The 25,546-nt window shown below is 44.6% G+C and overlaps 1 protein-coding gene across 2 annotated transcripts in view; it reads right to left on the bottom strand.

The window, feature by feature from the left end:
* CYB5R4 (cytochrome b5 reductase 4) overlaps positions 1 to 25,546 on the bottom strand; it is a 1,096,425-nt gene that overhangs the window by 628,843 nt on the left and 442,036 nt on the right. The gene's annotated exons all lie outside the window — the stretch shown is intronic.

Below are 25,546 nucleotides of genomic sequence, written 5' to 3'. Positions count from 1 at the left end.
CTAGCCAGAGGAGAGAAGTTCTGAAGAAGAAGTAGAAGAACATGGATAAGTTGAGCCAGGAGCTGACCCTAATACGAAGGAAGGGTAAAAGGTGGGCCAGACTTGTGCCTGCCCAACTTAAAAAGTGGAGACAACGCCGATTAGGAGCCAAGAGTAGACTGGAGCAAGCACCGTCGAAATGACAGACCAGGCACCAATCGAGAGGGTCAAAGTTAAACTAAAAATAAACTGTAGGAAACTTTGAGCAAACACAGTAGACAACAGCCTGGGAATTTTATTTGTGGCTCCATCCGTACTTCCAATGTACCTATGTAGGACTTTGAATCTGTTCAACGGAGGTCTGCTAACTGGTACTGAAGGAGATTCCGGGGCCCAGCAGAGCACAGCAGCCAAGTGGCAAGGGAGTCTGAGTGAAGCTACAGGGATTAGTAGCCTAGGGCAGTGGTTCTTAAGCTTTTGACTTCCTTGGATCCCTGCATAACCAATACTGAAACCCAGGGACCCCCACTGCATCATTATTGGTGCCAGGGACCCCCGCAGAGTCATTAATGGAAGCCAGGGACCCAGGCCTAATAAGCATTTGGGTAACGCCTGGAACAACGCGAGCAGAACCAGCATCCCGGAACAACGCAAGTGCAACCACGCTTGCCTGAACAACCCATCTGCCTCAACCAATCATATGCATGGTTAAGGCAGATAGCGGTCTAGTGTTCACGATGGGTGGGGAGAAGAAGAGGAAGGACCAGGAAGCTCCAGGCGCGAACAGGTACATGGGGCTGAGGCCGGGTTTGGGGGGTAGTTTTTAGCGGTGGGAGTCACTTTTAGAGCTCAGGGTGGGGGATCAGGGTACGTTTGGGAGGGGGGGTTGGGGTTTTTTAGGGCCACAGGGTGTGAAGAGGGGGTTGGGTAGTTTTAAGGGCTGGGTTAGGGGGCTAGTTTTTATGAGTGGGTAGTTTTAGGGCTCAGGGCGGGGGGATCGGGATATTTTTTTAAATTGGGGTAGGGTAATAGGCCTGATGCAGTGGAAGGGGTTGGGGTAGTTTTATAGACAACATGTGGGTACATTTTAGGGCACAGGGCCGGGGTCGGGTCAGTTTATGGTAGGGGCAGGCCTTTAGCCCTTAGGGCAGGAGGGGAAGGAATAGTTTTAAGGGCAGGGCTGGTTTCAGACCTCAGGGTGGGGCAGGGGGTTAGAATTTTAGGACTTGGGGTAAGGGGGTGGAGGTGGGGGCGATCTTAATCATAAATACCCCATTACCATTCATGCCTTTACAACAAAATTGCGTGGTAAAGGTATGTGCGGTAAAGGAATGTCTGGTTAAGGCGCATGTAGGCAAGCTAGCTCACGCAGAGACAAGATTTGTTGGGGGCATTCTGTGTTTTAAACTTGTTGGGGCATATTGTGTTTTAAACTTTTTTAAATTAACAACTAATTGTGGTGCTAATACCATAATTTTGATTTTCATCGAGCAACAATTTGTTTTAACTTGCATTGCTCTTACTTTTTTGATTCCCGACTTCCTGGTAGCGCTGTGTGTGCTTCCGCCCACACCCTGGTCCACCGTGGGTTTTCCCGTTTGCTGTGGAGGGTGCAGGCGGTCTCCCTACTCCTTTTCCGGCTGGAGGGGGGCGGAGACAGGCCGTCAGTGCTCTAGTGAGCGAAAACTATTTAAATAGCATGCCCTGTTCGCCGCGCAGCGGGCATGCCGGCAGCGCGCTGGAGGCGCACCAAAAGCAAGCCCGTCTGCGCCAAGACCGCGCCTTCCACCAGGGATGCTGGTATTTTCCTGCCAGCTCCAAAGGTAAGGATTACCTACTCCAGAAAAGAACTCCTAGATCTTTGGGCAGGAGGGGAAGGAATAGTTTTAAGGGCAGGGCTGGTTTCAGACCTCAGGGTGGGGCAGGGGGTTAGAATTTTAGGACTTGGGGTAAGGGGGTGGAGGTGGGGGCAATCTTAATCATAAATACCCCATTACCATTCATGCCTTTACAACAAAATTGCGTGGTAAAGGTATGTGCGGTAAAGGAATGTCTGGTTAAGGCGCATGTAGGCAAGCTAGCTCACGCAGAGACAAGATTTGTTGGGGGCATTCTGTGTTTTAAACTTGTTGGGGCATATTGTGTTTTAAACTTTTTTAAATTAACAACTAATTGTGGTGCTAATACCATAATTTTGATTTTCATCGAGCAACAATTTGTTTTAACTTGCATTGCTCTTACTTTTTTGATTCCCGACTTCCTGGTAGCGCTGTGTGTGCTTCCGCCCACACCCTGGTCCACCGTGGGTTTTCCCGTTTGCTGTGGAGGGTGCAGGCGGTCTCCCTACTCCTTTTCCGGCTGGAGGGGGGCGGAGACAGGCCGTCAGTGCTCTAGTGAGCGAAAACTATTTAAATAGCATGCCCTGTTCGCCGCGCAGCGGGCATGCCGGCAGCGCGCTGGAGGCGCACCAAAAGCAAGCCCGTCTGCGCCAAGACCGCGCCTTCCACCAGGGATGCTGGTATTTTCCTGCCAGCTCCAAAGGTAAGGATTACCTACTCCAGAAAAGAACTCCTAGATCTTTGTAAGGCTGAAACTCCATGTTACCATACACTGGACCCGGAAAGCCTTGTCAGGAATGGATTTCCGGACTGCTCCTTCTGTGGTCATTGTCCGGTCTGGTCAGGAGGGGAGTGCGCTGTCACTAATAAGGACATAACTACCCCGCCCCCTCTGAGGAGTTGAACCTTGGCTACCTCATTAATTTTAGATCATTAATTAAAAACAAAGTGGCCTTTAAAGATTTTGTTTCCTTACGGAAGCCGGATTGGGTGTTCCTAACAGAAACTTGGGCCAATGATTGCTCAGGCCCCGATCTAGTAGAAGCAATCCCTGCTGGCTATAGTTTAGCTAGATTTGATAGGATAGGACGACGGGGTGGAGGGTTGGATATTCTGCACAAGGACACATTCATCTGTCATTCAGAACCACTCACTTCTTCTCTGGATCAGTACCAGGTATTATATTTTTCAATAAATACTCATCCCACAGAAAGTTTTTCTGGGGTTCTTTGCTATCGCCAACCTGGCTCTAGGACCTCTTTCAGTCAAGATTTTGGTAATCTTTTGGAGCCCTACTTAGATAGAGCCAATCTTACACTTCTCGGCGATTTTAATTTTCATCTAGATAATATTTTAAGTCATGACACACAAATGTTGCCGGAAAGTATGAAGTGCTGGGGGTTTACTCAGCTAGTTTCTTCTCCCACTCATGTAGCAGACCACATCCTAGATGGGATTTTTACAAATGATGAATGAATTAAGGTGGGAGAGCCTCTTCCAATCGCCTGGTCAGACCACTTCGCCATTCTGTTTAATTTAAGGATTTTGGCATCAACCAATGCTCGATTAGAAAATAGGAAAATGGCGGAAAGGCGGAATCTCAATCATATTAGTAAAGAGGCTTTTGTGAACCTCCTCACAAATTTCCAGCTCCCAGAGCACGTGGATGCTAATCGGGCTGCAGCAGAATTACCCAAAAAGCTGCTAGTTGTCATGGACACCTTAGCACCTGTAAAAAGACATTATACAGCAAGAAAAAAGCCCTCCTCTCCTTGGTTTACTGACGGACTTCGAAAGCTGAGACAGGTGTGTAGGAAACAGGAGAGGGCATGGCGTATTGATCTAGCACCCGCAGGCAGAGAGAAGCATACACAATGCCTGAAAGAATATAAGGCAGCTATAATGGAGGAAAAAGGAAGATATTACTCTAAAATAACAGAGTCAATTAAATCCCCCAAAGAACTTTTTAATATTATTAATTCCCTTATCTCCCCCCCGGTCATAGGTTCTTCAGAGGCTTCGCAGGAGCTCTGTGATAAGACTTTCTGCTTTTTTCTGTACAAAAATTTCGGACAATTATACCCAGCTGGAAGCATCCAATCTAAAAAGGGGATCAGCTACTCAGCCCAGAATGAAAGTGCTATTGAGGATGAGACACCTAGATTGCTCATGTTTCCTAGCATATCATTGGACACCACTGACCAGTTACTAGAAGGAGTCACCTCTGGATCCCCTTTGGACCCCTGTCCCCTGAAGGTGCTTAAAAGTGGCAGAGAAGCTATTATACCCCACCTTACCACGGTCATGAATCTAGCCATCTCAGAGGGGAAATATACTATGGCTTGGAAGGCTGCAGTTATTAGGCCGCTTCTAAGAAAGCCCTCATTGGACACTATGGAACTAAAAAATTACCGGACGATTTTTCTTCTGCCAGTTCCTGCCAAGATCTTAGAAAAGTACTTAAATTCTCACCTGAGTGCCTATCTAAGGGCCAATTAAATTCTTGATGGTTCACAGCATGGCTTTAGAGGCTGTCACAGTACGGAAACTGCACTTACTGCAGTATTTAACAATATCCGTACTCGGGTGGATGCAGGCTAAACCACCTTACTGGTCCTGCTCGACCTTACTGCAGCGTTTGATACCCTATCTCCACTGAGACTTGTGCACCGTCTCAGGGAAATAGGGATCGGTAGTTCGGCTCTGGGGCTCCTCGCTTCCTTTCTTAGAGATCGGACACAAACGGTGAAATTGGGCAATTTCTACTCGGCTCCGAATTCCCTTCTGTGTGGAGTCCCTCAGGGCTCCTCCCTAATCCCCATGTTATTTAACATTTACGTTGCCCCACTGGCCAAGGTGGTAAAATCCTTTGGTCTGGAAGTGTTGTCATATGCGGACGACACTCAAATTATGGTGTCCATCACCCATAGCATTAGTGAATCCGCCACCAATTTCACAAATTGTACGGAAGCAGTCGCCTCGTGGATGATGCAAAACTTCTTGAAGTTAAACGGTGAGAAGCCCGAGGTTTTAATATTCGGGAATCATTTGGACATCTGGTCCAGCGAATGGTGGCCAGACTCGCTAGTAACTGTCCAAGTCCTGTCTCCCATGGGAACAATTTAGGAGTCCTAGTGGACAATTCCCTTTCTTTGAGTTTACAGATTAACAGGACAATGTCAACTTGTTTTGGCTTAATCAGAACCATTAGAAAGATCTCTCAGTTCCTATCATTTGCTTCGCGTAAACAAGCTGTCATTGCGTTATTAATGTCTAGATTGGACTATTGTAACGCTCTTTATTTGGGTATTAACAAAGGACTGGTGCAACACCTACAACTGGTGCAGAATGCCGCTGTCAGGCTGGTAATGGACTTGCCAAAGTACCACCCAGCATCGGCTTCTCTTTCCACATTGCACTGGCTGCCACTGGATCGCAGAATCCTTTGTAAAACCTTCTGTTTGACTCACAATGCCTACTATGGTCTGGGACCTGAGGGCATCAAATCCATGTTCAAGCACTATATACCCACTAGGGAACTTAGGTCGGCGAGAAAAACCTCCTCATAGTACCAAGGTTCAAAAAGATGAAATGGGGAGGTAGAGCATTCTCGTCAGCCGCAGCTAAGTTGTGGAATTTCCTCCCAGAAGAAATCTCCGGGCAGGTGTCACATTCCCTTTTTCACAAAGCTTTAAAGACCTGGTTGTTTACAACTACCCCTGTCTGAGTGTGTTTCTGTCTTGTCCGCACATTTTTCTGCTATAGCGCATTGATGCCCTTGGGCTAAGTCAGCGCTCTGTACATTTTATATTCATTCATTCATTCTTGATTCAGGCTGTGTGATAGAAGCATGCGTGGTTTAGCCTTGCGTGCCTCTGTCATACAACAAAATATTTGCGATGATTTTAACCACAAAACAATACAAAAAAAATACTAAAAAAACCATTCATCAAATTCACAAAAGATGAAATATGAAATTTAATTCCCATACATAAAAATATTAAGAAGGAGGTTGAACAGTTTCTAAGTTCTATTGAGGCCATTCATCATCCATGCTATATTCTGTTTGATGCACATGCACTGCTCTTACAAACTTCATTCTCAGCCTCCAAATTCTCACAAATACAGGACTTTTTACTTTACATTTTGCTTATTTGTTTATATACATTTCTTAATCTACTAAGATTATTACATTTTCTAAGCAGTTGCGGGCCCCTGAGTAGGCTTCGCCGAGCCCTATGGGTTCTCAGACCACAGGTTTAGAACCACTGGCGCTGGGGAAGAGCCTGTTCGGTAAGAAGGAATCACTGGAAGCCCAATGGCGAGAACTGCTGGTGGCAATTTATGGAACGTTCTTCTATGCAAGTGCTTTGCCACAAGGCATTAGCACTGTTTATATAAAATAATAGAAAATACACAAGCAAAGCCAGCAGGGCTTGTTGCATTTTCACTGATAAACCCAACCTACTGGCTTTGCTTGCAGCTATCTGTAATTTCATGTTGTTCCAAAATGAAAGTATCTTTGCACATATTTCATCTAACATCAGACCGAAGCAAAAATGCACTGCTTCAATAGGTAAATTAACATTTACTTTAAAGAAATGAGACGGGTTTTCACCCTAAAAGATGGCTGGTAACAACATACACAAATGCGGACGTGCTTGCATTAAAGTTATCACTCGAAGTCATTCAGTACTACTTGGTACTGAACCCTGAAGCAGTGAGCAATCTCTACACTTGACTGACGATGGGACAGTAAGTGAACCCCACCAATTTAAGAAATAAATCCTTCACTTACATACTGAACACAGAGTGGTGAGATGTGCATTCAAGGCCCTTATAAAATAATGCGTGGCATCTTCTAAGTACATACACAGTTGTAAAGATGAACCCTTTTGGAGGCGAGAGCGAGCTTGTGCTGTGGAGCTGGTGGTGTGCGGATGCACCCATTTATAATTCTACTGCTCGCCTGAGCACATCGGATCAAATGATCCCCAATGTAACCAACCTCCACTGACTACCGATTGAGGCGCGCATCAAATGAATGAACCTGCTGTGTAACATTCACGACTCTCCACTCAGGCAAAACAACTTACTTAGAGCCAGATATATACACATTAGGAATACCGACTTCCTAATTGCCATTCTCTCCGAATCGCGATTAGGAAATCAGTATTTCTAATGTATGAAAGGTAATGTCTTTTCAGTTTTATTAGCGATTCCTAGTGGGATGCAAATAGACCTACCTCCTGCATATGAATGAGGTAGGTCGCAATTTGCAACCCATTAGGAATTGCAGCTAACACAGGGATAGTGGCCTGATGAGGTCAGCAGAGAACCATGTCTGTAATTGCTTTTTGGCAATCTTTTTTTTTTTTTTTTTTAATGTGGCCAGTTTTCCTTAAAGGAAACGGGATGCATTTAAAAATTAAAAATTAAACTTTGAAGATTCATTTTCTAAGAGTAGGCATTGTTCTGTGGGATTACTGCCTGCTCCTAAAATTTTTTTTTTTTTAACATTCTCAAAGGGCCAATCAAGAGACCCTGAACCCTTTGCGAATGGTTTACCATCCGTTTTAAACTGGTGGAAAAGTATTACTGTTTTGCGACTGGAATTTGTTTGCAAAACATGCATACATATCATTCTGATGCGTTATTTGAAACAGACGCCCCTTCCACATACTGAATCGGTATTTGGCAGCAAACACAAATTTCAATTCGGTAATGATTTACCGCATTGCAATTTGCCTTTTGTACATGTAAGAAGCTTTTTTGCGGACGCAAATGGCCAGATTCTTAGAATCAGGCCTTTTGTGAATGCAATAAATCTTTTTACATCTGGCGCATAGTCACCTCTTGAACATTTCAGGTGTTCAAGGGATAACTAAGTGCCTCCACTTACCTCTCTAGAAGGAAGAAATCGCTTCTAATGGAAACTCCCAAACTTTGCACCTCCGTGGTCTTCTCAGGCTCTGCATGATCAACTTCTTGGAACTCCCTCTTTCCTTCAAAGGTGATAAGCACCGAGCATCTTCAAAACTCAGATGTTTGAGATCTACCTCAGCATCACGAGTGATGTCACCCAGCAATTGAGATTTGTCATTCTTTTACAAGACGTTTGTCGGCTCGTTGTTTAGTTTTTCACAGGTTCAACCTTGCACTCCCTTCTTCCCTTGTCCTTCCTCCTTAGCTACGACTATGCACCCTACAGCTGTGTTTTTTTTTACTTTTCCATTTTTAGATAACGGGCTCTAATGCCGACACCACAGGGTGCAGTAGTGCTATAGGAAAACGGTAAATATAAACATAAAAGCTTTGTATAGTTAAATTGCTGTAAAATGAGAAAAAAATGAGAGCTGGCAAGTATGCCAATGAGTGGTGCACTGGCTGAGGCACCAGGCCGCCCCACCGGGGCAGATAGGAAGAAGAAAATACACATAAACCAAAGCAGCTTGAAATGTGAACACTACGAGCCTATACAGCATAGCAGGCAAAGCCAAAGCAAATGGTCTCTTTTAAGTATGTTTCCCTCACCTTTTCTCTTGAGTTCAGTACATAAAGAAGGGGGTGTTTATTCCACTCACCGACTATAACAGGTCCTAACCTCATTGGTCCTGGACGTGTAATGAGAATGGTCTGCATCACTATTGACTAAAATGTAAAAGAACGACCAGAGTGTCCCTTAAAACCAACCTATTTGCTTTAAAACAGCCTTTGAGGTCTTTGGGAGCCCTATCCAGAGCCTAACAAGGATAACATTGAAGAGTTTGGTTCAGGAAACATTTACCTATGAAACCCTGCATAACAATGACTGTGAAGAGTGCCTATTTTCACTAGTACACAACCTGATCACTAAAGGTGGAAAGGACTAGACTATGGAGACATCACCAGGTAAGATGACTATCTCAAATGCCATCTGGCAATCAATGGAAGGCTGAAAGAGGTGCTCATTTTAAACCTAAGATGGACCTTGATGTATGATAGTTAGAAAGTTCTCCTATGGCTTATATAGTAATTCTACAAACAGGAAGATCAAATTGTTTAATTTAGAGTTGAAAAAGCTGATTCTTGGTGCAATGCTGTGCGTAAAGAGGAACCGCGGCCCCAAGACTCTGGACTATGGCAGTAAAGGAAGAAATTTGTTTTCATTTGTCAGTCAAAGATACTTAGCAGTGGGTTTGCTCAAGCAGTTAAGAGGATCCTATGACAAGAAGATCAATATGGATAGATTAAGCTGTAGCCAGTGGAGTAGCAAGAGTGGGGAGGTGGTCAATGTCACTCTGCCCCGGGCGGCACGAGTTTTGGGAGAGGTGGCCTCCACCCAGTTATTACCTGCCATCTCTGGGCAGCAATTGGCAATACACCTCCCTCCCCCGGTATTCAGTGCAGCCACCGCAGGCAGCAAACTCAGGAACCGCCCTGGGCAGTCTAGCTACGCCACTGGCTGTAGCAGCTACTGACTATTGATTGCTTAATAACAGCCACAAATGTTATCAAACATAGGTACTGATCTATGTTCTGATGACCTTGATTCAAAACTATGTGTCAATCAATCAATCAAACCAAATGTATAAAGCGCAGCTAATCACCTGCGAGGGTATCCAGGCATTGAGAGCAAAACTGCTCGGGGGCATCAGTTGAACAGCCAGGTCTTCAGTCCCCTGCGGAACTCCTGAAGAGAGGGTGAAGTCTGGAGATGAAGTCCAACAATGAGCCCTGACAGCTGACTACTGTTTGGTTGAGTAGGGTCATTGGCTCATACACAGAGAGGACCGCCCCTGTGTCACCCTTAAAGAATAGCTGCCTTGTGCACCAACTGACGCGAAGTGGATCTGTCTGTTAGAAACAATCAGATCCCTACGTTTGGCAATGCAAACATGGGAGCCTCTTGTGTAGCTTGTTGGGCATCATCTGACGGCCCATATTGTGAAATGATGCAGCCGTAGCAAGCCCTGGTAATACGATCACATTATAATGGGCAATCAGCAGCACAGTCTCTGCTTGTTCCTTGACTTACAGCCGTGGAAGATAGCTTTACAGAACCAAAGGTGTGTCCAAATCCGACTGTAAGTGTTGCACCACTTCCAGTGTTTTCGTGACAAAGAATAGATAAAATGTATACACGTAACAAAGAAAAGAAATGATTTCCAAAAATCATTTGAATTATAAGTCTGCCATAAATAGTTTTCTAGGTTTTGCCTCAAAGAGGAGAATTCTTTTTAGGTACACTTTCCAAAGCTGCTACTCCAAGTGAGGGTTAGGCTAGCATCCCCTCCCTCCCCCTCCATGGCTGTTTTAGGCCTCGGCTACAGGCAGGTTTGCTGGTATATTCTTTTCAAAATATATTATATATACTTACTATGGGATGGGCATTGGATCAGCCCCATGTACAAGATTGAATTACTTTTTAGTCTTCCTCAGTTGTCTCCTCTTGATTTGATGGTGTTCCTCCCTATGCATGTGTTTGTGTCACCCAGGAGCACTCTGATCTTATAGTGTGCTCATTTGTTAGATTGTTTCCTTCACTGATGACATTGTTTGCATTCAGGGTATTACTTTTTTCTTCTACGGTCAGAACTCCATGGGAGTGCATTTTGTAAAAATGTTTGCAGTTTTATAAAGCATAAACTTGGTCCAAGAGCATTAGAGCGCTTTACAAGAGCACTAGATTATATTACAGAAGGCCACATCTTTTTTGTAAAGACACAAGAAGATGATGTGATTTTTCCACAATCAAAGGATGCCGAGAATCGAACCTGGTTCCCCAGTTCCATAGTTGGCAGCACTGGCCGTTAGGCCACATCTCTTCCCCTCATGAGTGGATGTGCTTACTTGCTCTGTCTGGATTGCATACCCGTGACTACCCGCTGGCTCAGAAACCTCCATCCTGCAAATGTAGATGCAACCAGTTACTGAATCTGTAACATCAGCCTCTACTCTCCTCAAATTTCCTCTTCAAAGAGAACTGTGAGGCGCTAGTTTCATTCACCCGCTGCGCAATTCAGTGTACAATTTTCAGTGTACAATCTTCAGGTTCAAAGGTTAGCAGGGCTGGCTCTCCCTCAGTCCAACTGGGATTGATAAAAGAGGTAGCATTGGCTTCGATGATATTAGCAATCTATTACTTACTGTGCCACAAAGTTCTATGGTTGTGACACTAAGCACTATAAACAAATGAGTATATTGTAAAGTAGATTGGTGCACAGTTCTTTTAGCACTCACATGTCGATGACAGTATCAGCGTTCCCCGCTCTTCCTTGTAGATGGTTTTGATGGCAACATAGCTCCTTGCATTAGGCACATACTATACAACTCTGAAGTAAGCTGGATCAGATGCTCGAATTCCAGCAGTGTTGACATCTATTCAGCTCATTGAACTCTACTTAGTTCGCAACACTGAAGCTCCCATTTTATCTGCTATTTGAGCTCATGCTGAGGTATCAGAAGACACCTTACAATGGATTTTGTTTAATACAAAATCCATTTAAATATAGCCTGTCATGTGTGCAATCGACAATTTTAGTCTGGCTAATCTGAGATCTAATGGCTTTGCCAGAGCTTGTTATAGCGTGCAAACATTAATGTATGATGAACTGTACATAAGTCCAAACAATGACACCGACAAACATGTCAAAAGCACCAAGGAGTCACCAAGGAGAGTCCTACTAATGTAGTAAGAATCTGCCTTTAGTAGCTCAAGGCTCGCTCGGTAAAGAGCAGTAGGCTTTAGCTCTAAATTAAAATATTGTCTCTGGTGGAGCTAGAGTAGCATCTAGGTGCATCAAGTTGGCAAGTGCAGCTAGCATCACCTGCAAGATGAGAGAGGTCAGTGAAATTGGCTACGGTGTACTGTTAGCCTAAACTGAAAGCACAATCCCTGTAGATGCGTTCCGGGTCTGTGACGACGGTACAGCATGAGGGCTTATCACTCACCAAAAAAGTGCTCTCACATTGCTAAGTTCAATGGCTGGGGCTTGGCCGAGTCAGTTTGTTGGTTGTGTGGATCCATAGTGGTGTCCCAGACCTGGAGGCCTATGCTGACCTCAAATAGCAGATCTGCTTCTGTTCATTACCTGCAATGAGTAGGAGGCACTTCTGTACAGCAATGTAAACATCTGCAACATGTCATGTGCTGATCTGGAAATGTGACGCACAGCCCATTGAGCAGATGCCTGTAGGATGCTCAACTCAACAAGCCAATGGCTGAAGAAGGCAGACCAAAATCTCCTTTCGGTGTTGTGTGGTGACATTAGGTAGTCTAGGGAGTTAAAGCAGTCTTAAAGTCAGACCTATTGTGGAAACTAGCAGAGATCACTGTTCGCATGAGCTGAAGCCATTTTGTTTGTGGCAGCCATTTTAGTTAGCCATGTGCTAGCTATGTGCTTCTTGTCTCTTTACTGATGCCTGCTCTTCTATTCTGCTTGAGTCATCTGTTAGTTAACTCCTTCAGCACTGAGCCAGAGCCTTGCGTAGGCACAGAAAGGCTTGTAGCTGCTAGAATGCACCTGTTGCAAAGTTAACTGTCAGGCTATTTTATCAATCAATCAATCATGATAACTTTATTTCGGTCGCGGGACCATAAAAGTACAAAAATATATACAGGTACAAGAATAAGATCATAAATAAAACAATGTTAGTTTAAAAAACAATTAATAAACAGTGAGTTATCATGGACAGTTAATAGGAAAGTAAAAACTGATAAGCCATTACTATGGATTAATAAAACTCATTTGTCTCCTCCACATGGCAAATAGAAAACGGGAAACTGCGTAGACAATAAGTGGGTTGTACACATTTTCTGAGGCCCCATAATTTGCACAAAGGAAAGAGCCAGCATTTTCGGATCATGCTATATGCTGGGTAAAAGAACAAAATGTGCACAACATCTTCTTTGCATGTTTTGCATATTGGGCAGTTGGCCTCGATCGATTTTCCCCAGCTTGATGTAAACACCCTGATTGGGAGGCAGCAATATCTTAACTGAGTGTAAAGTTTTCTCGCCAATGAAGGCTGTACTACATCCAAAAATACTTCCAATTTAGGTTCAGTTTTCATCATTAGAAACTCAGAGGTCAACCTGCCCAGAGAAGCTGAGCAGTTTAATCTTTTGGATATAAAAAGTCTGACAGCTGCCAGTATCTCAGACCTTTGAGTCCTCATACAGCTAATATCCGGAGTGTCCCAAAGTTGGGGCAGACCGATTTGATAAAAGGAAGACTTTATATGGAGCAGCCAGGGAATGTTCTTGCACTTTAGAGTCCCCCAGATTGCACTAAATTCAGCTCTAAAAAATTCAAGCTCAGGGACAGACCAGAGCCTTCTCCAAAAAAGCAGTGGTCGTGCAGCAGCCAAATCGTTAACTGGAACCAAATCCATATACAAGCGTAATGGTATTAAGGGCGTACTTTGGGGGAGGCCAACCAGACCACGCATGAAGGCTTGTTCCACCTTCCGGAGATTGGTTGTATTTGTATGGCCCCACAGTTCTGCAGCGTACAATGCTGCGGACCTAACCTGAGTTTTGTAGATCTCAAATACAGGGGAAACAGGTTTGAAAATAGAGGTTCTGTGAAGTCTACCAATTCCCCCCAATATTTGGGATAGCTTCAAAGAAGATTTTGCCACTTGAGCATCACAGGTAAAGTTCTCAGTAAGCGTGACCCCTAAGTATGTGAAGGTCTTGACTCTTACCAAGGGGACACCCCCCAGTACAGGGTTCAGGCGTGTGCGCCTCGGGGGACTGAAGATCATAAACCTGGTTTTCCCCAAGTTGATCTCCAGTCCCCGCGAAGCACAAAAGGTTGCGAACCCGTCCAGTACCCGCTGGATGCCCGATGATGTCCGGGATAACAACAACGTGTCGACCGCGAACATCAGAGCGGGCACCCGTCCAGAGGCCAGTCGGGGGGCATCAGTGTCCTTGATACCATTTAGTTCGTCAATCAATCCATTGACGTACAAGCTAAATAGTGTAGGGGCCAATACGCAGCCCTGTCTTACCCCCCTAGTTACAGGGAAGCGTGCAGATAGTTCCCCGTTCTTCCCGCACCTCACCTGTGCAAAGTTCCCTGTGTGGAGGCGAATCAACACATCGAGTAGGTATGGTGGGAGACCAAGGTCTTTCAATACCATCCAAAGTTTCTGCCTAGGGACCAGATCAAATGCGGCCCGCAGGTCCACAAAAACAAGGTAGAGGCTGCCACCCTCCACTCTTGCTGTTTTCCAAAAAAGAACCTGGAGCCGAAAGATCTGGTCCAAGGTAGATATGCCTGCTCTAAAGCCAGCTTGTAGGGGAGTCAATACTTTGCTCACCTCTATCCAGTCTAGCAGTCTATTCAATAGAATTCGGCCCAGCAATTTTTGAGTGGAATCCACTAAGCTGATGGGTCTATAATTGGCTGGGGTTAGTGGGCAACCCTTCTTAAAGATCGGTACAATTTCGGCCCCTAGCCATGTGTCTGGTAATGCAGAACCCATCAGAACCGCATTAAACAGAACAGTCAGATAAGGGGCCCAAATTTTGGGTTGGGAGCGGAAGAGGTCCCCTGGGAGCTTATCGAGTCCCGGGGCTTTGTTTGGGAGCAAACCCTCAATCACAGATTCTACCTCCTTAAGAGTAATTGAATCTGGATAGTTGCCCTCAATCCTAACCTGAGGATCCGGTAAACTATTCCCTATCCAAAGGGCCAAGGGTCCAGGTTGGCTATGTTCGGGTATAGTGTCTGACGCTGCAAAGGTCCCATGAGATGTTCTATTGTCCCGATCGTGGCACAGAAATGCCCTTGACTCCGGACTTGCATATAGATCTTTAAAGTGCGCCTCCCAAACTAGAGGGGCGATGTTTGGAACCCCTAGCTCTCGTTCGCCACTCGATGCTATTTTAACTGATGTCAGCAACTATGTAACCCCTCCCACTCTATTGACTAAGCAATTCTCATGTACCCTTATATGTAAATGGTTATTTGTGCGTACACTTGTACTGCCTCTTTTTGAGCTTCCCTGCTTACACTGCAACTATCACAGTATATAAGCATCTCGGTTTCTGTACTCCTTAGACTGCCTCATACAGTGGCCTGAGGGTACTGTATTGACATAGTCTCCCTCATGAGAGGTTAATAAAAAAATGTTTTTTTAATATTACAGCTTCGGTGCCAATCTCTTTTTTGTCAGTCTAAAGGACTAGTGCGCAAAGAAGGGCGAACCCCTGCACCGGTGAGCCTCTGAAAGGTTCACCCCACACTATAATATAGAGACCTGCTAAATACAATCAATTATAATAGAATATGAAATAAACTACAAGCTGTAGAGGAATGAAAATAAGTAACAACTAATTTCATGTGAAGTAAATGACAACTTTGCCATCTTTTTCAATGACAAAATCGCTAAGATTGATCTCTCACTCAGCTCAAATCTCATCCCCTCCACCGAGACCAATTCTAACAAAACTATTATCGGCTCCTCCGTGAACCCCCCTAAACACTGGTCCTCCTTCACTCCCATCCAGGAAGCAGAGATAATCAAACTAATCTCCAAAGCTAAACCCTCATCCCACGCCCTGGATCTGCTACCTCCTCACCTGAACAAAGACATGAAGCTCGTCCTAGCCCCACTATGATTCAGGATCATTAACAGCTCACTGAGCTCTGGAATTGTACCTGACTGCCTCAAAGTTGGCCAAGTCACGCCACTGCTGAAAAAACCAGGGCTAGACACTGAGGATCTGAATAACTTCAGACCTGTATCGAACCTACCTCTTTTGTCCAAGATCTTGGAAAGATGTGTACTCCCCCAGTTGACCCAACACTTGGATGACATCAATCTCCTTGATCCCCATCAATCGGGCTTTAGGAGACGCTGCAGTACCGAATCCGCAATCCTCAATGTCATAGACGATCTACTCAAATCCCTTGACTCGGATCAATGCTGCCTTCTCATCCTCCTAGATCTATCGGCCTCATTTGACACAGTTGACCACAAAATGCTTATCAAGGTTCTTCAAGAAAGAGCCGGTCTTCAGGAGACGGTCCTACACTGGTTCACTTCCTTTCTCCACAACCGCTCACAAAGAATTAAAATTAAAAACTTTGAGTCCGACCTCCACCCCGTCATCAGGGGAGTTCCTCAGGGGTCAGTGCTCTCCCCGCAGCTTTTCAACATTTACATTGAACCCCTCACCACTCTACTCAGAAAATCCAACATCCCTTTCACTTATATGCAGATGACACGCAGCTTTATCTGGAAACCACTTCAATTGAGGACATCCAAAGACTTAACACCACGCTCATGGAGGTTCAACACTGGCTCACAAGTAATCACCTGAAACTCATTCAAGAGAAAACGGATGGCTCAAAGCAATTGACGCCCTCAATGGTAACCTCACCTTAGCGGATTCAGTAAATTCCCTTGGGATCACACTTGACCCGAAACTGGACATGAAGAGACACATTTCAAGATTTCAAGAACCGCTAAAAGTGCCTTTCTCAACCTGAAACTACTATATAAAATAAAACCCTTCGTCCCACCCAAGGACATTCAACAAGCCATACAAGCACTAGTGCTCTCCAGAATAGACCATGGGATTGCGACCCTGACAGGGACAGCAAAATCTCTCCTTGACCCCCTGAGGACAACCTTCAATGCAGCTGCCAGAATGGTTATGGGTACTAAGAAATTTGAACACATCTCTCCCGCTCTCCAAGAACTTAAATGGCTCCAAGTTGAGTTGCGAGCCAGCTTTAGAACAGCCTGCATCACGCACAAAGCGCTACACACAGGCAAACCGGAATACCTGGCCGCCAAACTTAAAAGGGCCAGCCAGGCCAGAAACCAATTCTTTACTACTCATCCCGCCAAAAACTCGCAAGCAGAAAACCGCAGCCAAATCATTTGCTGGAAACGCACCTAAAATCTGGGACTCCTTCCCCCCCACATCAGAACAACCCCCTCGTTTCCAAAATTCAAGACACTACTCAAAGCCCTCTTCCTTGACCGCTCTCGAACGAACCGATAGAGCATAGGATATTCCTCAGCCAACGCCCCACCCTACCTTAATGTGGGACCCATGTCACTGTCATGGATCATGAAAACTTTCTTTGCACGAACCAATTGAACAATGAATACGCTATGATGATCGTCTGGTTTATATTGCATCCCTCTGCCCTTTGCTTATGTACCTGTTCCCCACCCTGCGCGTTCCCTCTTGCTCTACCTATTACCTGTACCGTCTATTCGTTCATAATTGTATATGCTGTAAAGCGCTCTGATACCCCCAGGTCCAGCCAGCGCTATATAAAACTCCTAAATAAATAAATAAAGTAAATGATGGCACAGTACTAGCCATAAACACAGGTATTTGGGGCTGCTGCTGCACAGTCTGATAGCATAATCTAGATACTCGGTGACAAGATACCTAGGAGTGTTTGCAATCAAGGGTTTCTGTTAGCAACAGCTTGCCCAGTAGAACAGCACTGTTATTTGTTAGACATTTTGTGTAGATTCTGTGACACTCTAAACCTTACAACTGGATTCAGCATCACCCAGTCTCCATCAGTTCAAACTTGCAGCTTGGAACTGAGATATTATCTAAACGGGTATGAATGTACATTTGTGTAGCCCAAACTTGGCTTCAAGGCAAAAGAACACTGTATCGAAGTTTAGGGCTGGAAGTCATGGACGGGGGAGGGTGATAACATACAGGTGAAACGTGGAGGAAGAGGAGAAGGTGAGCCCAATCAGACATAATACAGCACAGGTGAAGACAGTAGGGGATGTCTGGTGGGGGGTTGAATGGCGAATGACTGGGAGGAAAAAGACAGGGTAGGAGCAATGGGGCAGGTAGTACATTGTCAACAGGAGAGAGGAGGCTGGGCACTGGGATCTTCAAGTAGTCCAGCAATGGGAATTTCAGACTGTAATATGCATCACCAACAGGAAGCACAGACCGATTGGAATAACCTGGGAGCCGCTGGCAAGTAATCTCTGCCTTTATAGTGCAAGTCATTACGGTGAGGCTCCATCCTCTCCTGCTTAACCTCAACGCTCATTAGTATTCAGGAAAAGACCCATAAGATGCAGAGTGGAAAAGCAGTGCATCAGGAACTTTCCCAGTACCAGATTCCACTTGCAAAGACTGTCCCAGTTGACTGGACCTGGTCCTGCTTTCCTGCTTTACTACTTAGTAATTTAGGCTGAGCACTGATCTTGTTCCACTTCCTAAGTTGTCTCTGCTGTCTCTGCTAACTACAGTGGAACAATGCTGGAGAAGACATTGTAACGCCCTGTTCCAATGGAAGTCTCTTATCACCACCAATCCAAGCTTCTCCCCTCCCCTTTGCTCCTCAGATTTAGTCAGCTGGTGAAGGGAACCCCATTTCTTGTGCTGAGATATTGAATCTAAATGATTGGGAATGAACTCTGTATTTAATCATTTAGAATGTAATAGCCATGCAACACCTGGGACTGTATTATACATAGTGCCTGGAGGGGTAACAGGCATGGGAGCCTGTTTTTTGCACCCTCAGGGCACTATGGTAGTACAGAAGGGGCTGCAGGCACTTGTACGGCCCCTTATTTAATAATGAAAGTGCTGGTGTTTATGCAGCACCACTGATATGTAACAAGGGCATTTCTTCCTTTGCACGGGGAAATATCCCCATGCAAATGAGGGAATCATTTTGCCTGTGCACCAGCATTCTATTACCGAGGCAGGTACACAGCAAACTCACCCCTTACGAGGCGCAGTGATAGTGTGCCATAAAAGGTGGGGCATTGTCAATGAGCCGCTGAGGGCAGCGATCTAGAGGGAGGGAAAGGGATCCCATGGACCCCACCTAGATATACCTCTGCAGACAGGTTCAATCACTCACTGTGTCCCCTCTTTAAACTGCAGGTGGCTCTCCTCTCACCTGCACTGTGAAACGTGGAGCAGCTTATAAGCTGCCACTCTGTATTTCACCGAATGCCCTGCCTCAAGAGCAGATGCAAGTTCTCAGCTGCCCTGAGGACAGTGCATTGATTGTAAGAAGGCGCACTGTCCCTGTTTGCGCCGGGCACACCTAGTTAAGGGAGCACCATGGTGCAATCAAGGACAGTGCGCCCATTAGATAATGCATGCCCTGGTCTTCTCTTTAGCTCAAGGGAAGAGCATGAAAAGAGAATGGGCAGCAGTGATACAGCAGTAGACAACACAACAGAGCATTCACTTATTCCTCAAAAGCACAACGGCTTCCTACTGCTACCGCCTTGGATAGTGGCTGACCCACACTCTATGCTGATAAGATACTTTTGTGACCAGATGTTTTTTCCAGTGGCTGCTCAAACTCTCAGCTGCAGAGTGACCTTAGGTTTGTTGTAAGGGAACATTTTGACCTTTGAGGCTGGGAAGATGGAGGTGTCTCCACACCACTGTCTGATAAGGTACGCTGTACCATGCCTGCTTGTGAGTTGCATACTTATGACTTTAAGAGTCTTGACCATAGACCACGAGATTGGAAAATATGTGTATCAAAACATGCATTTGTGTGGCGCACCCATGTTATTTAACAAAAACATAAGCAAGGGAGTAAGATTGTAACTGTGGGTTTGCATTAGGGTCTGCAGATTGGGTGAATGTATTTCTGTAATGTGCCGCAGCAAAAATGTGTCATTTTACTTTTTGCTGTTTACTGTACTGTGTGCGCTGTGCAGCTAAATACCAATAAATGATGGATGCCAAAAAAACGTAAGAGAGTAAGGGGAGGGGAAAATGTCAATCTAAAAGACATGTGGCAGAGCATTTTGAATATAAACAAGCATTAGCAGTGCCAATAGGTCTGGCTTTAAAGGAATGTTGTAGGGTAATCTGAAGCATTACAAGTGAATGGCATGGTGATAAATTTGTATTTGTGTGGAAGTCAAGGACTGTAGAATAATATTGGTGTAAGTTAAAAGGTCACATTGATAGTTGCATTGGCAAGCCCAACCTGAAATTCCATGTAGATTAATGAATGCCCTCCTCCCATCTGTGTTGCTGCCAGAGAAACACAAACACCATATATTATCTACTTATCCAAGACACTTTTATATCATTACAGTGCCATGTGTGTGCCCCTGATAGTTCAACCTCACCTAGCTCGATAAATAAACAAAATGACCAAAGCTTCATGGAGAGGAACCACGTTTTTGTGGTAGCACACAAATTCTGCCCAATCAAAACATGTCCTTCTGGCTTTCAACATGTGGGCGGAGCTGAGGCCCATCTCTAGTGATGCCCACGCAATTATTTGGCGACAGCTGCACTGTCAAACATAAACCAATAAAAGTACAAATTGCCCACTCTAGTGCACCTTTACAACAACAAATACGATTTGGCAGGTTTGGTTGATCTTGCATTTAATTCATGCCTTGTTTAATACTTTCAATTGCTTTAATAAATCATATAATTTTAAATGCAAAATCAACTCCCAAATGTACAATATTTGTGTTTATTGACCATATAGCAAGTATGACTACAAAAAGAACCAAGCAAGTAGTTCAAAATAGAAATTCTCACTCCTACATACTTACTTCTCCTTTTACTATACTTAATTCCTCTTATTTATAGTTACTTCTACCTACTCCTAATTCTTACTTCTATTTACACTGACATGCCTATTATTACTCCTCATCTTACCTATTCCTAGGTACTTTTATTCCTACCATGTCCTATCTTCCATTACTAATTCCTATACTTAAAACCCTTTACTCCTACTTTACCCTACTCCTACTTTACCCCTACTTTATCCCACTTTACCCCTACTTATACTTGATCTTTCATCTTTTTACTCTTCCTTAGATCCACATTTACTACTATGCACATCTAATTTTACTCCTACATATTTTCAGCTACTTATCAGTTTACTCTTATCCTTAATCCTACTTACTCCACTACCTTACTTCTACACCTACTTCCCCTCAAATACTTACTCCTACGTAGCCTACTTATTCCTACCCACACTTACTTACATCTGCTTAATCAGATAAACTTTACTCTTATCTACGTTTAATTATTCCTACTTCTGCCTACTTATTTTACTCGTACTTGCCCAAGCTGTAAAACATCTGTGGGTGCCATAACTGTAGCTATGCACTTACTCAGGGACTTCATCCCCTGTTTTAAAATCCTGAGTCGCTTGAGCAACCAAAGAACACACTTCATTTCAGCGGTGGTACAGAAGATTTGTAACATTGCCATTGTGTCTGTTACACCAAATGAAAAGGAAAGGCATAATGAAATGGTATAATGGTGGTACTCATTGGCATATTGTAGGTACTCTTGGAACAATGGTGCCTACTCTTGGGGCTCAGTTTCTAATGGCATGTTTGCAATTATATATCTATAGTGGCTGTTATTAGTAGGATGGTCCCATAATATTGGTAATTCTTGCCTCTGGCAGTAAGAATGGTGTAACCTGCACTCGCTCAATCCATTCATGTACTCACCAATTATCCAGGCAACCTTAAATGTACTCCCTCAGCCATTCATCCACCTATAAACTCAACCATTCATGCAATTAGTAAATTACCCATTCATTCTTTCATCCACTCACAACCACCAACCCCCTGACTTATTGTCGCACTAATCCATCAACACATAGGCACACAGTTGCCAATTAATGAAATAACACTTTCGTTTACAATAGCTGAAACTATTGGCTTTTAAACATGTGGGATGCCAATATCCCAGGCTTTTGCAAAACCAATGGGAATGCAAACTGCATGCTGACCACTAAAGGATCATGCCATTTTAGAATTCCTTCAAGGTTATGTGTAGATGGAGTCAAATGCATAAGAGAAACCTGGTAAGGTGTCTGCTGACAGAGCCATCGAGCGAAAAACAAAGCCCGGTCTCTCAAACAAACTCAAATCATCAGCAATAACCAGCAATAAGGCTACTGGAATGTCCATTTGTATGATGACACCTGGTTGGCAGCGGCGTAGGAAGGGGGGTGCGGTGGGTGCGGACCGCCCTGGGTGTCATCACTGAGGGGGGTGACAAAATGGTGGAGAGCGTATAGATAAGTGGGTTTTATTTCCACCGAAGTCTGTCTCTGCAATTTGTACTCAAGGGGGAGGGGGGTGACAAGACATTTTCCGCACCAGGTACCACCTGACCTTGCTGCGCCACTGCTGGTTGGGCTGTTAAACCTACCGCAACGTCATTGCCCAGAAATCCCTTACATAGAGAGTTAAGCAAGATTAGCCAACGAAGATTTCGAGCACTGCCTGTTTACATTCACTAGCTCTAAAACAGAGGAGTTTACCATACGGCTCGATTGGCACAAAATCAAAGTAACCAGTGATCGTGTTAATGACTTTCAATTAGTTTCACTGTATGTAAATTTATCTTAAGGGGCTATTCTGAAAACCTTGCAGGGGCACTTCTGGAGCAGTGATGTTTTATGGGGCATAAAATACACGATATCTAGCAACTAAATGAAATCGTCGATTGTATTGTATTTATATAGCTCTTGCCTATTCCTTGCAAGGCATCAAATGCCTTCTAGATGATCAAGTAAATAGCTGCTCCCTTTGTGTTATGTACATATGCTTGGAGCTTTATTCTCCTGACAAGGTCGCGAAACACTCTGATGTGCATCAGGTTCTGGGGAGGGGAGCCCTTCGGAGTGCATCCCTGAAAGAATGTTGTTTGTAGTCTGACCTGTATAGAAAGTGAGGCCTGAGAAACACTCTATACACAGTATGTGATGTATGGCACTGCTTTAAGTCCTGAGGTGTTGCAGAGATTTTGAGAACACAGGAACTCGCTTTCCGCCTCTAGGAAAGGATTATCCTGTGTAAAAACTATCACTGATGTGCATGGGCGGGAATGAGTCCAGCCATGTGAGACAAGGCCCAGTTGTCAGTGGTTTCCTTAAAGACACCTTTCGCAACAAGCAAATCAACTTAGTACCACTTTTCAGAGGTGAAGAACAATTGGACTGAAGGTAACTGCTTGAAACACCCGTCTGATTGATCCTCTTGATTAGGATGGGTAAAGTTACTCAACAAAAAATGTAATTTTAGAATGTTAATATTTTTATGCTTCGTCACTTTTTAGGTCTCGCCTGTGAGACTCTTCAGTTTTATAATGGGCTTGGAACCAGCCCATTACTTGGAATTTGTTTGCAGGACTGCCCCTCACCTTTACTGCCGTCTAATTGGGCAGCGCTTAGAATGAGTCTTCCTTTTCTTTCGGTGTCACATGGACCAAGTAAAGGTTAACTAAGTTTAACCAGCGTCCCTTCATTGGCCATACGCTGCTCACGCTGTGATTCAGGCTCTCTTTTTCTCTCTTTTTAAAAAGAAACTCTATGACGAGATCAACACTGTCCGCATCATAGCGTTTGTTTTACTTCCACCCACCACCTCCATCCTGTTTCTTCTCACCCATTCCACCGGATCCTCCCGTTCCTTTTTCTTTACCCCTTAATGCCCAGCTCCCACTCATCCGTGTTCCTTCTCCCACTGACAAAGTAAAACAAGCATTGGCATAGCCAATAGGTCTCGCCTTTGGGACCTTATAAGTGTTTAGCCATGCAACAGCTGCATAACTAAATACTTATAAGGTCCCAAAAGTGAGACCCATTGGCTATGCCGAGCGGCCGTGCGGCCGCAAAAGTAAAAGTAAACGTGGTCAAGCGTGGCGCGCGCACCCGCGCACATGCACTGTAGCTCTAGGCTGGCCTGGTAGCACTTTTTGGAGCCCTCTCAATAAGTCTCGCCAGACCAGCGCATGCGCTGGGTCAGGCGAGACCTAAAAAAAAGAAAAAGCCGCTATGAATCGGACAGCGCTGCACTTTATAGCGTTCTTTTTTTTTATAACAGTCCCGTTCCCCACCACCATCCATGCCTCCCCTTATCTACTCCCATCAGATTGCCAAAGCCAATAGCGTGCCTATAGACCAAGACCTCTTGGCTTTGCCAATGCTTGTTAAATATATGTATTTAAATGTGCAGAGCTTTGAGGTCGGCAAAACAAATAACATTGAACTAATTAAATTGTAGCTGGAAATTTCCTCCGTCGCATGGACTAATAGTTTCTCAAATATTTTAATTTCTTGGTTTTTATTTGCAACCGAATCGCGTTTTAGCACATTAATAATGTTGAAAATAAACAGCTGCCGCAGAGCATGAGTCATTGCTGTGGCTCTTGATCTGTGCGTGGGAGTGAATGTACTTTATAAAGCTAGATTTAAGGTCGGGGAGATGCAGGCAGGTAAAAGTACACTAAAGACAGAAAAAGTTTAGTTGTGAAAAAGAAAAAGTTTAGTTGTGAAAGAGGTTGAACTCTGTGGCCTTCCACATCTAAAAAGTGGTGCAAATGCGGACTTGACTAATTGAAAATACTTAATTTATGCCCGTGCTTTGGGGTGGTGGGCACCCACGCTTGACGGTGGTGGGCACCTGCCAGGGTTGGATTGGGATGAAAAATCGGCCCGGCCACGCTAAAGAAAGGTGGCCCACATTTGCATATTGCCTTTCCACAAAACACTGCTTCAGAAAAATGTTATAAAAAGAGAGGGGGGGGGGGGTGATTTAAAAAAACTGCACAGATTAGTTTACGTTGGTGAAACACACCTGAAAACAAGTGAGGCCACGTTTGCTCAGGACCCCTACCCCGCTCAATATGCATACATTATTGGACCGGCCCAGAGAGAGAAAGGGAGTGACACCTCTGCTTTGATGAAAGGGAGGTAATAAAAGGGAGGTAATGGATGCCCATCTACCTCCAGAAAGGCCACTCAGGCACCTGCTGGGCTGCTGGCAGCACTGAACAACACAAAACCCGCCTGAATCGGCCCCCAGGCTGTTAAAAAAAGCAGCCCACAGCTGGAATTCGGATACCGGCCCCTTGGGCATTGCCAGAGTGCCTGCTTTACAAATCCGACCCTGGCACCTGCGCTTGTCTTGTTGATTAGTCTTAGTTTTAGTCAGCTGCTTTTGACCTAGAGCAAGTGAGGAAGTAGGGGGGAGGGAAACACACGTAAGCACGTGCTCCTTATAAAGCTCATCCCTGGGACCTATATACTTTTTTTCATAAAGTAAACACTGTTCATAAAACAATTCTATTATACTTAACACCCTAAAAAACAGTCCTAGCCAGTGTTTAATTTGTAAAACTTAGAGTGCCGGTGCCCCAGGGTCTGCTCAGAAGCCCGTGGCCAGTCCAATGAAACGTCGGTGCGCCGAATATCAAAGGCTAGTGGTCTTACATTTCAGCACATGCCTCTTGAATCCACTACCAGACACCCCCTGGCCCTTTACTTCACTGTTGTAGGTTCCTACTTCATCCCTTTGTGATGGGTTTGCCCTCTCTTTCTTTCGCCATCTTTCCTTTATATATGTTTTTCTCTCTATTGTGGTCAGAAAATATCTGTTAAGAAAAATAAGTGCTGTTCCCCATAAATAAGTGTCTTTGCCCCCCAACGGCAACAGTCGGCTCAGATTAAGCACTGGTCCTATCCTTGCCAAATCTTGTAATGTCGATGATGCTTGCGGCTTGGTGTCCCCAGCTGACAAGTTCGGCGTGCTGGATCCTATTCCAAGTGTGGTATACAGAGGGGTAAACATTTGCTTTAGAATATCTTAAATCATTTTTAAGGGTAGGTTTAGCCCATTAATTGAAAATCAGCCTCTCCTTCATTACTGATGCTTCATTTACCATGCATGTATATTTTTCCCAAAACTATTCCAATACAGTGGATGTACAG

This window comes from Triturus cristatus, chromosome 6 (genome assembly GCF_964204655.1).
Source record: "Triturus cristatus chromosome 6, aTriCri1.1, whole genome shotgun sequence".
Lineage (NCBI taxonomy): Eukaryota > Metazoa > Chordata > Amphibia > Caudata > Salamandridae > Triturus > Triturus cristatus.
Note: the sequence above shows the minus strand (reverse complement) of the source record. Positions and strands in the feature narration are given on the sequence as shown.